General features: G+C 47.1%; 1 pseudogene; it reads left to right on the plus strand.

The window, feature by feature from the left end:
- Positions 1-3955: 3955 nt before the first annotated feature.
- Positions 3956-5711, plus strand: LOC109266155 (methylglutaconyl-CoA hydratase, mitochondrial-like; annotated as a pseudogene).
- Positions 5712-11753: the final 6042 nt, after the last annotated feature.

An 11753-nucleotide genomic window follows, 5' to 3' on the forward strand; every position in this document is an offset into this window, starting at 1 on the left:
GGGATGGCCCCACATTCTGGACCTAAGATGGGACACATCACTCAAACGTGGTGCATCGGAGTGCTGCGAACCTGGTCACGATGGCTGATTCACGAGGTTGAGAGATTCACTGACTCACTAGTCCAAGGAGACGTCACTCTGGGTCTTCTGCTAAAACTACTTGGGAAAGGAGGCTCTTTGTCTGCTGGGGTTGCTGTACAAGTAGGATATGAACAGGGAATTGCTGTTGGCCAGCTAGTCACTGCAGGAGCATCTTGCCTGAGAGAGAAGCAGTGGGGAGCAGAGCGAAGACAATAACAGAGACCCTGAGTGGACATGTTCTGACAAAGCTAGTTCTGTTCTTGAACTTCTTGTCTGAGCCAATAAATTCCTTCTCCTATGAAACGCAATTTCAGGGGCGCCTGGGTGGCTCAGTTGGTTAAGCATCCAACTTCAGCTAAGGTCATGATCTCAGGGTTGATGAGTTCAAGCCCCGCGTCGGGCTCTGTGCCGACAGCTCAGAGCCTGGAGCCTGCTTCCGATTCTGTGTCTCCCTCTCTCTCTGTTCCTCCCCCGCTTGCACTCTGTCTCTCTCTCTCAAAAATAAAGATTAAAAAAATAATAACAAAGGCAATTTCGATTGTGATCTGACACTTGTAACCAAAAGAAAAAAAAAAGAAAGAAAGAAAGAAATCATGACTAAAGCACTCGGGAACATCAACATTTAAAATGTGTTTCTTCAGTGTTTGAAGTTTGCCTTTACACGTACATGGTGATAACAGCTGATTGATTAGCCCAACGCTGTCTGCTTAGCCTCTTTCTACAGTGCCCCCAGCAGGAAAGGTGGAAGCCACATCTCTCACTCCCTTTGAAGCCAGGATTCCGCATGAGACTGAGGCTCTGCCAGAAGGATGAGCTTGGGAGAGACCCTGATTGGAAACCGGGTGGTCTGAAGACACTTGCCCTCATGAGGGACTTGATCCGCACAGAATTGCATGCGGAGAGAGGCACAGGGTGCGGGGCACCGCTTTGCCGGCACAGTTCCCGCTAGAGCTGCTTGGTGCCAGCAGCTTGGCGGTGGCTTTGATTTAGGAGCCTTCTCACTGGGCAGAGGCAGAGCAGTTCCGTTGCGTGTGCGGGGTTCCTGGAAGTTTCGCACTCCCGACCTTTATGTGAACTGTCTGTGCTCTTAGGCAAGCCCCTTTTGATTCCACCAGCTGGACTATATTTTTCAGTTTGTTACTAACAACCTTGATCAATACCCTGCAAAGTACATGCCTCTAGGGAAACAAACAATAGGCCCCGTCAATTTTCCAACAGGTTTTGTAATCCAGAAAAGGCAACACATTTGTTGGCTTAAGCGATAGGAAATGGAGGAAGAAGCCCCGAAAAAAAGCAGTAACATCTATGAGGGAAGTGCTCAACGGTCCATTTAGAAGAGGACACAGCAGCAGAATCAACTGTTACAGAGGAGTGAAGTGTTGAAATTAGGCCACTGCACTTGGCAGGTTCAGGGAAGTAGGGGGGCAGAATTCTAATTGCAGCAGTGAATTGAGAAGTGAATGAACGATAAGAAAGTACAGGGAGTAGCGAGTATTTTTTGAAGCGAACACGTTGTGAAGTAAAGGAAGGAAAAAGGATGATAGGCCGATTTTCAGGAAGAAGGAAAGTTCTTTTAATTTCCTTCTTTTCTTTCTTTTTTAGTCCATAGACACAAGAGAAAGAGCCACTGGGGCAGGAGAGATTGAAGATAAAAGGAAGAAGGAGTACTTGATAAGGCTAAGTCCCAGAGGAGGGCAGCAGGGACAGGATCCGGAGCAGAGAGGGACAGGATCCAGAGCAAAAGGGTCCAGCTCACTCTGCACAGGAGGAAGTACTCCTCCGAGGACAGTTCAACAAAGATGGTGGTCAAGATGCACGAGAACTCAGAGAGAAGTGTGGACTTTGTGCAGGATGGTTTCCCTTTCTCTGCGGAGGAGGAGCAGGCCACCTGCTGATGGCGAGAAGGACGGTGACAGGGTCTGTGTGGTGAACTGCAGAGGCCGCTTTGGGGCGTGTGAAAGGACACTGGAGCTGTCACGCTTGGCCAACAGCAGGTGACAGAAAACCTTGCTCAAACTGCCTGGGACGAAAAAGGAACTGGTTCATGTAGTGAAAAGTCCAAGGCCTGAGCGGCACCTGGGAGTTCAAACAATGCCATCAGAACTCGGTTTCTTTCCCTCCCTCTGCTAATGTTGGCTCCAATTCTCGGACACCACTGCCCAGTCCCTGACAAGGGAAAAAGGAGTCGTTTTCCTCCCGGAGGAGGGCGTGCCCGAGCGCTGACAAGGAGCTGGACCAGACCAATTTGGGTCTTAAACTCATCCTCCAACCAATCACCAAGGCCCAGATTTGGAGTACTCTGATTGGCTGGCCCCAGGACATGTGATCGCCTCTGACCCAATCACTGCAGCAGGGGGATTTCAGCGCGCTGAAGAGCCCGCCCCGCGGACGGTGCGGGGACGGGTTCTAACCCGATTTCCTTGAAGGCGGAGGGAAGGACGTGGAGTGCCAACCCCAGGCATTGGTTTCGGACGAGGAGGGCTCGTTATGTTCTTCGTCAGGTGGAAAGGGGAGCCTTCTGCCGCCCGAGCCAGGGAGGAACTTCGGATGACTGGCCGTCTGAAACAGCCCCGCCGGCACCGGCACCGAGAAGAGGAGACAGCAAAATACGAATAAAAGGATTGTGAGGAGGGCCCCAAGGTTAGCACAAATACCTGGTTGAGTCCGTCAGCACCGTTATGAAACTTTTGTTGTTGTTGTTGTTGTTGTTGTTGTTGTTGTTGTTAAGCAGCACTTCCTGGCCCGCGCTGGAGGATAAGGAAATGTTGATAGAAATACACGCGCAGGGGCACCTGGGTGGCTCAGTGGGTTAAGCCTCCCACTCTTGATTTGGGCTGAGGTCATGATCTCGTTGGTCACGGGTTCCATACCCACGTCGGGCTCTGTGCTGACAGCTCAGAGCCTGGAGCCTGCTTTGGATTCTGTGTCCCTACCTCTGTCTCTCTCAAAAATAAATAAACTGAAAGGAAGGAAGGAAGGAAAGGAGGAAAGAAAGAAAAAAGGGAAGGAGGGAAGGAAGGAAAGAAAGAGAAGGAAGGAAGGAAGGAGAAGGAAGGAAGGGATACACCCACAGCAGAGTTATAGCCAGGGTGCAGAGTGGGAAATTCCCCCGACTTACCCTTGAAGGCACTCGTTTCTGACATAGGCAGTCCCCAGTCGAGCAGCTGACGTGGCCCACAGCCTCCTGCGCAGGCAAATTTACTCCTGGGAAGAATGTAATGACATACTTTGGAATGATCCCCGATGAGGAACGAGTGAGGGTCTGTGACATGTGTGCCTCTTTGGATTTGATGTGCTCCCCTTAATCACATGTAGCTAAGCCAGGACTTGAAAAAGCTTGGGGCGCCTGGGTGGCGCAGTCGGTTAAGCGTCCGACTTCAGCCAGGTCACGATCTCGCGGTCCGTGAGTTCGAGCCCCGCGTAGGGCTCTGGGCTGACGGCTCGGAGCCTGGAGCCTGCTTCCGATTCTGTGTCTCCCTCTCTCTCTGCCCCTCCCCCGTTCATGCTCTGTCTCTCTCTGTCCCAAAAATAAATAAAAAACGTTGAAAAAAAAAAGAAAAGAAAAAGCTGGGCCACCAGGGAATTGGCATGGGATTTGCACAGAATCTGCTTTGAGTTTTAATTTTATGTCGCTCCCCTTAGGGTGTTCTTAATAGGAGCGATGTTTCTTGATTCCCGAACTCATCCCCGCCCTCGGTCTCAATTTTTCCCATTCACTCCTTACAATAGCCAAAATCTTCCACACCACGCATCTGCAGCTGAGACAAGAAACACTGAGCCTGGTGGGGGGACAACTTTGAGTCTAGGCAGGGAAGACATCAGAGGATACGGATGGACTTAAGTACGTATCATGGGAAGAACAAGAGAGTGAAGTTCTATGTGCCTGGTAGAGTAATCTTTCTAGAGCACAGCTCTGACCAGTCTGTCCTCTGCTCGCTTTTTCTTTTTTTTAATTAAGTTTGCACAAACATTCTCAATGCGTAAAGAATAAAGTTCAGAACCCTAGGCATGGCATTCTAGATCCTTCAAGCTCTGTCCCCAAACTTCATGATTTAAAATTTTTATGTTTAAATATTAAAGATTTCAATACACAGAGAAGTTCAGAGAAAAAGATGATACACCCAAGTGCCCACAAGAAAAATTAGACTGTTCGTTGGTTTACCGTATCTGTTTCATATCTTTGTGTAAAGAAAGTCTTAGACAAGGCCTCGGGGACACCTGGGACCTTGGGCACCTGCATTGGCCCCACAGGTTGGGAGGGGGGGCACTGCCTGGTTCCTTGACGGCCCGTGGGTGGGCCAGGCATCTAGGGTGGGGCTGGGTGCCTGCCATCAGCCAGGGGGTCGGCCTCATGGAGGGGTACCGCTCTGAGGTGAGGACAGAGGACCAGCAGCCTGTTCGGTACCTGGAAGAGGAGAACCGAGGAACTGCGGTGCTTGGGATAAACAGAGCTTATGCCAAAAACCCATTCAGTAAAAGCTGATAAAAATGCTCTCAAAAGCTGTGGATGCTTTCAAATCTGATTCAAAAGCGCGGATGGTAATAGGAATGAAGTCCCAGGAATATTCTGTGCTGCTGCTGACCTTAAGAAGAGAGTCCAAGTGAATCCCAGTGAAGTTGGTCCTTTTGTCTCCAAAATGAGAGCGGTGATGAATGAAATAGAGGCAGGGGGGTCACAGCCACTGCCAGGCGGTATCGGGATGGTCCTCATCAAAGACTTCATCTTCTCGTGTGCTCGATGGCCAAGAAGCCAAAGCAGTGGGCTTGATCCGCCACGTTCTAGAACAGAACCAGGACAGGAATGCTGCCCAGCCCACGCAAGGCCTTGGACCTGGCAGGAAAGTTTTTACCTCAGGGACCTGTTGCAATAAAAATGGCAAAATTAGCAATTAATCAAGGGATGGAGATTGATTTAGTAACAGGATTCGCCATAGAAGAAGCTTGTTATGCTCAGACTCTTCCAACAAAAGACAAGCTTGAAGGTCTTCTTGCTTGTAAAGAGAAAAGGTCTCCTCGCTCTAAAGGAGAATAGAAGAAACAGAAATCTTTACAAGGCCAGTGTAATAAATGTACTTCCAGAAGTGTCTTTTAAATCCACATGTGCCTCAGACCCTGGAGTGCCAATGACCAAGGTGAAGAGTGAGTTATCTGTAGAGTGAATTAGCATCTGGAGTGGACCCATATGAATACTTTGTCCAAATGTGTCTCGTGTCGTATGCATTCAGATTTATAAAGCTGGTCGTGGGTGCTGTCAGAGACAGATTCAAAATTAGACACACATTTTTAATATCCCCTGCATACAAGGCTTTCTGCCCTTAATTTTATAATGTGAATAACTAATATATCACACACTCGAGGAAGTAATATGGATTGTATGCCTGCTGTGCCTCAATACAAAATAAAATTATTTCTATCTACCAAAAAAATGAAAAGTCTTACAGATAGAGTGGAAGCTCCCAGCTACCCTGCATGCCTGTGTAGAGTTCAAAGTGTCATGACCGTCCCGGAAGGAATCACTATCCTGAAGTTGCTCTGCATCATTGTTATCCATGTTTATGTGTTTTCGTTAATTATAGGTTTCTGTAGACACCATATAGTATTATTCAAGGAGATTTAAACTCCTGTATTAATTAAATCACACTATACATATCACCTTCTAACTTGCTTTTTAAATTCAATGTTTTTGATATTTATCCATGTTAGTAATGTCGATCTAATTCATCTATTTATTTCAACTGTTATCCTGTATTCCCATGTATGGCTATATCAAAATTTATCCATTCTTTTTAAAAAAATTTTTTTAATGTTTATTTATGTTTGAGAGAGAGTAAGAGAGCACAAGCAGGGGAGGGGCAGAGAGAGAGAGGGAGACACAGAATCTGAAACAGGCTTCAGGCTCTGAGCTGTCAGCACAGAGCCCAACGGGGATGGAAGCCAGGAACTGTGAGATCATGATCTGAGCCAAAGTCAGATGCTTAACCAACTGAGCTACCTAGGTGCCCCCAAAATAACTCTTTAAAAAATGTTTATTTTTGAGACAGAGAGAAAGAGAGCAAGAGGGGAGACGAGCAGTGAGAAAGGGAGACAGAGGATCTGTCTGAAGCGGGCTCTGTGCTGACAGCAGGGAGCCCAACTCAGGGCTCTAAGTCACAAACTGTGAGATCATGACCTGAACCAAAGTCAGACGTTTAACTGACTGAGCCACCCAGGCGCCCCACAGAAATAACTTAAAAAATTTTTTTTAAATGTTTATTATTGAGAGAGAGAGACAGACATAGTGCAAGAGGGGAAAGGCAGAGAGAGGGAGACACAGAATCCAAAGCAGGCTCCAGGCTCCGAGCTGTCAGCACAGAGCCCAGCACAGAGCCCGATGTGGGGTTTGAACCCATGAACCATGAGATCATGACCTGGGCCACAGTTGGACGCTCAACCGACTGAGCCACCCAGGCGCCCCAGGCAGTGATTTTTCAAAATTGTGTTCTATTACCTATTTTGAAAACAATACAGGTAAGTGCAGAAAGTAATGAAACAGAAAACACGACTGTTAGATTACTTAACAAATCCCTCAAGAAACTGCCATCACAAGGCACAATAGAGAATTTTCTCTCAGGTTTCATAGTTGAGAAACACTGAACAACTGAACCATTCCTTTTTCTGTGAACCTTATAATAATGGGAATGTGCTTTTTGCTTTGGCTATTAAGAAGACTGTCACCAAATTTGTTACCCACCATAGGAACTCACAACACTTCATGGTGTATATTCTATATTCTAATCTCTCCCTGGCTTCATTCTTTTTCCTCAGCTTTATCACCTCAAGTATTCTGTGTGTGTGTGTGTGTGTGTGTGTGTGTGTGTGTGTGTGTGCGCGCGCGCGCACACGCGCACTTCCTGGAAGCATTTGTGGAGTGTGGCATAAATGAATCAATGAATAAATAAACAGATTATGACAGCAAGACTAGACAGGATAGAATGGGCAGATCAAATAATCTGTACCCATTACAGAATTCTGCCTTAAAGCTAATTTTTGTCAAGACATACTCCTCTTCCATAAATAATGTAGTTTATAATTTCGTAACTTTGGCATTTTCTCGTGGAGAGCTAAGCTCGTTCCATTTCAACCATCTCAAGATTAAAGGTTAGGTTTTCACGTTTCCTTGCATTGATCAGAGTGTTAAAACATAAATCAAAAGGACCATTTGGGAGCTTGCAAACATCCAGCGGTTAGGGGCAGAAATAACAACAGCTGTCCATACTGCTGGTCAATGGATCCTTCTCTTTGAAAAAAAATAAAATGAAAAGTTCAGACTTGTGAATGCCATAATCTGCCTGCAAAAAGATTGTATGGAAATCACATGCAAATTACCCCCCCCCCCCCCCCCGTGCTGACAGTGACTAAGAGCAGTTATTGTGTCTCCCACGCTCAGCTAAGGAGAAATGTGGGGTGTGAGTGGTTCTTTAATAGTATGTTGGGAGCTAAGCCGTTCTTTGGCCTTCAGTGAATAGGACTTTTATACGTCTTGCCCTGATTGGCCTTTTGTCTTATGTGTTGGAGTCTTTTTCCACCTCAGTTTAAGAATGTCTTCTGATGTTCAGCCACTTCATTTCATTATAAATGTCCTATTTTCTTTTTTCTTTTGTTATTATGGAAACCATCCGTCGTATAATGTAGAAGATGTTTTCAGTGCATCCTTTTTTTCCCTCTGACCTGTTCTGCTTCAGTTGTGTTTTATGCACAGATTGGTTCGGCAGTTTTTAATGACTTGGCAGTTAAGAACAGTTTCTGGGAAGAAAAAAGGAAAAAAAAATTTGAAAAGGAAAAGCCAGGCAAACCAGAAATTTTTTTGGCCCAAGTGACCTAACCAGTCACGGCGATTGCTGTCATTTTCTGGTTTAGTGAACAATGAAGTAAAAATTAAATGAATATTAAAAACCCTACTGAAATTATTTTCGCATGGATGGATTTTCTTGCCCCTCTAAATGTTGATTTCTCTTGGTGTGATTCTATCTCGTGCATTTGCAAAGTGAGTTGGGTGGGGACAAATTGGCCCACTGGGTGAATGGAGAGAGTTTGAGGGTCAGTGAATTTCCAAGTGCTGGTTATCTTGTTTAAATTAGTAGCCGAATCCTGTGCCACCGTCTGGGACGATTCGTTTCTTTCCTTTACTTATGGCCCAAACCACACGATAGGAAGATTTAAAACGCAAGAGAACCATCTGAGATCATCTGATATCATCCCCTCCCGGTGGTAATTCTTGTTTTTCTTTTCAGAGAATTTGTCCATGAGCATACTTTGTACATAGTTGCCTCCAACAGCTTCCCCCCCCCCTTCATAAAGAATGGCATTTTATCTGTGAGCGCATACATTCTGGACACGGGGTCTGTTTCCAGGGTTTTCCACCTCGGCGGGATCAACATTTTGGGTTGGCTAATTCTTTGTTGTGGGGGCTGTCCTGTTGTTCGTTGTGTGATATTTAGCGTCATCCCTGGTCTCACCCGCCACCAGGTGCAGGGGGTAACCCCACCCCCTCCCAGCTGAGACAGCCAAAAACGCCTCCAGAGGGTGAGGGGTGCGGGACTTAATATGGTTGGCCCAGTTGAGAACCACTGGCCCGTTTTTCCTTATCTGAGGAAAGCAAAGGGTGTGAAGGATGAAATCCCACGTCCAGCCAGGCAGAAAGGAATGTGCCCCAGTGCTGGCGGAGCCAGCCTCTGGGGCAGGCATGCCGACCTCTCCACCTGACCCTCATCGTGAAGCCAGTCAGATGGGCACAGGATCCCCAAATGCAGCTCTGCCCAGATCAGGAGCCAATAGCCACTCTGTGGGGAATGTGTGCTGTTCCAGGCATTGGATCTTACCCATAAACCTCTGAGGAAGGTAACACTATCCATGTTCTACAGATAGGGAGACGTGCCCAATGGCAAGTTGGGGAACTCAAGATTCAAACTCTGAGCAGTAAGGAGGGTAAAGCTTACAGCGTACCTCCTACCACCACACAGAAGGGTATCAGGTGTGATCCAGTCCCGCAGGGTGTGGCCGGAGAGGTAAGCCAGGGAGGAGGCTGAAAGGGAGAGAGGGTCTGGTCTGCCGAGAAACCATCCCTTTTGTTCAGTTACTCTTAGGAAGTCAAGGGCCTCGAACTCTGGTTCACTTCATGTCATGACTGATGGAGGGAGTCGATTTGGATTCTCCTTAAATATTCTCCTTAAAATGCACCAGTGCAGGATGGGACAGAAAAACCAGTTGTCTGCTCGAAGCCCAAGGGAAACACAGAGAGCAGAAAGTTAAGGCTTTAGAATCAGGGGCCGGCGTGGGCAGCCCTGAACCCCTTGGCCATGCAAACTTGAGCAGCCCCAGAAACACTGCGAATGAATGTCATTTCTCACACTAGGTTTGCCTTGTGTTTCTTCCTTCCTGGAGGACAGGAGAGAGGAGGACAGAGAGACGTGATTAGGCCACGGTTGTGGGGCTTCGGAACCACACCAGCCGTTGGGCCAGGCAGGGATTTGCCGACCGCAGCCCCGTGTTGGGAGATGTGGGGCATAAAGCCGAGGGTGGGGTTGGCTCGGTCCCGGCATCAGGCAAAGTCTTTAGAGTCTGTGTTTCAAGAGAAGAGGTGAGGTTGATTACGGTCCAGGGAAGCTTTCGAAGAAAGAACTAGGGTGTTTAATGGGGAAATTCTACTGTTTCTGCTGTGCGTTGGGTGCTGAGACGTCTGCACTGAATCCTCATAAAAATCTCTAATGAAATATGTATGTTTCACATTATTGCATCGTGGAGTCGGGTCAGCCACCGGAGATGGGTCAGAGTGCCAAGGTCTAGACCGCTCAGGGTGGGTAAGAGGAGTGAACGGAGGCAGCCCACGCAGGGCCGGTCTGTCCAGTCGCTGTTATGACGGTAACATCTTATAGGAGAGCATGTTAGAACACATCAGGAGAATAGTTGAGACAGAATCGCCAGGGGCTTCCAGTGGACCCCACGCACTATATCACTGGCAGCCGATCCTTGTCACAACCTTATGAGGTAGGCGATTACTTTTGTCACTTAACAGTTACGGAAACTCAAGCTCAGAGAAGTTACGCAACTTTCCTGAAATGACGCAGTGGTAAGTATCGAGCAGAGATGTTAATCCATCTGGGATGGGCTGCAAGCCGGCGCCCTTGTCTACGCCATCATGCTGAGGAAGAAGAGTAGGACTGGAAATTTCCTTTGTTCTTCGATTTCTTCCCTAGGCAGAGGTGTCCTGGATACTGAGGCAGCGACACGAGGGTCCCTACAGGAGCGCCACACCTGCCAAGCCCCAGCCTCACTTTGTGGGAAACGGGGCAGGCCCCCATCATCAGCCTGTATCTGTGAAGTTTCTTGTAATTCTTACACCTGTCCTTAACGCCTTGGCCCTGAAGTCCCGGCAGACACACGACTGAACTCAGGCCCCGTGAATCTCAGGAACCTACGTAATTCTTCTAAAGAGAAAAAAATCAGGGGTAGGGACGGCTAGATCAGTCCCCTCAGGTGAAATCGGTTTGGGGAGCTACATAAGGATAAGCCCATCGATTTTGCCAGTTCCCAGCCTTTTGGCCAGTTTGCTTTCATTGACCGTGCCTACAGCTGACCTTGTTCCCTGTCAGCTGTTAGTTGCATATAATTGCACATCAACCACTGGCACTGTGGAAAAGCTAGTTATATCACCTTTAGTTACTCTTTGGAGGTTAAAAGAAGCACATCGAAGAGAAGCAAAGAAGAAGCCAGGGCCCTTTCCAACTGGGTTTGGAGACACAAGATCCGGGGCGAAGCAGAAGGAGCCCACAGGGCCAGGCCAGGACCCAGTGAGAACCCAGGACCCAGGACCCCAGAAAGAAATTGGCGAAGCTGAGAGCAAGAATCTGATGAGACTAAAAATACACAGAACTATGAGACCCTGTTCCAGCCTTCATGGAGCCTTACAGAGCTCATGCACTCAGAAAAAGAAAACTCACAAAAATCTGTCAACAACTCTTTGAATTCAAAAGAGGAGAGAGAGCCTTCACATTCATTCATTCTTGTGTGCCAACGTGCGTGTGTATTTGAAGGCAATGTAGATAATAGAAGACCATATACAAATATGTATAAACATTTGTATATGGTCTTCTATGTGCTACAACTTTTCCAGGTGCTTGGGATAAAACAATGGACAATATGGGATAAAACAATGGACAATATAAACCAAAAAAAAAAAAAAAAGCAAAAAACAAAAAAATCTTGCTCATGTGGCGATCACATTATATCTCTATCTGTATTTCTGCATATGTATATACAGAATGCATATATGCATGTATTTATCAAATCTCATCCACTTGAGACCATACTAGTGGCTAATAAAGCACTGATGAATCACTGTTCTTTAAAGAATAGATGGTAAACATCAATGGTTTTTATTTTAATTTTTTTAATGTTTACTGAGAGAGAGAGAGAGAGAGAGAGAGAGCACAAGAGGGGGGAGGGACAGAGAGAGAGGGAGACACAGAATCGGAAGCAGGCTCCCGGCTCTGAGCTGTCAGCACAGAGCCCGACACGGGGCTCGAACTCATGGATTGCGGGATCATGACCTGAGCTGAAGTCAGACGCCCAACCGACTGAACCACCCAGGTGCCCCAAACATCAACGTTTTAACTGACTTTGCAAATTACATTGCA

The sequence above is a fragment of the Panthera pardus genome, unplaced genomic scaffold, assembly GCF_024362965.1.
Source record: "Panthera pardus isolate Hobbes unplaced genomic scaffold, ASM2436296v1 HiC_scaffold_1, whole genome shotgun sequence".
Lineage (NCBI taxonomy): Eukaryota > Metazoa > Chordata > Mammalia > Carnivora > Felidae > Panthera > Panthera pardus.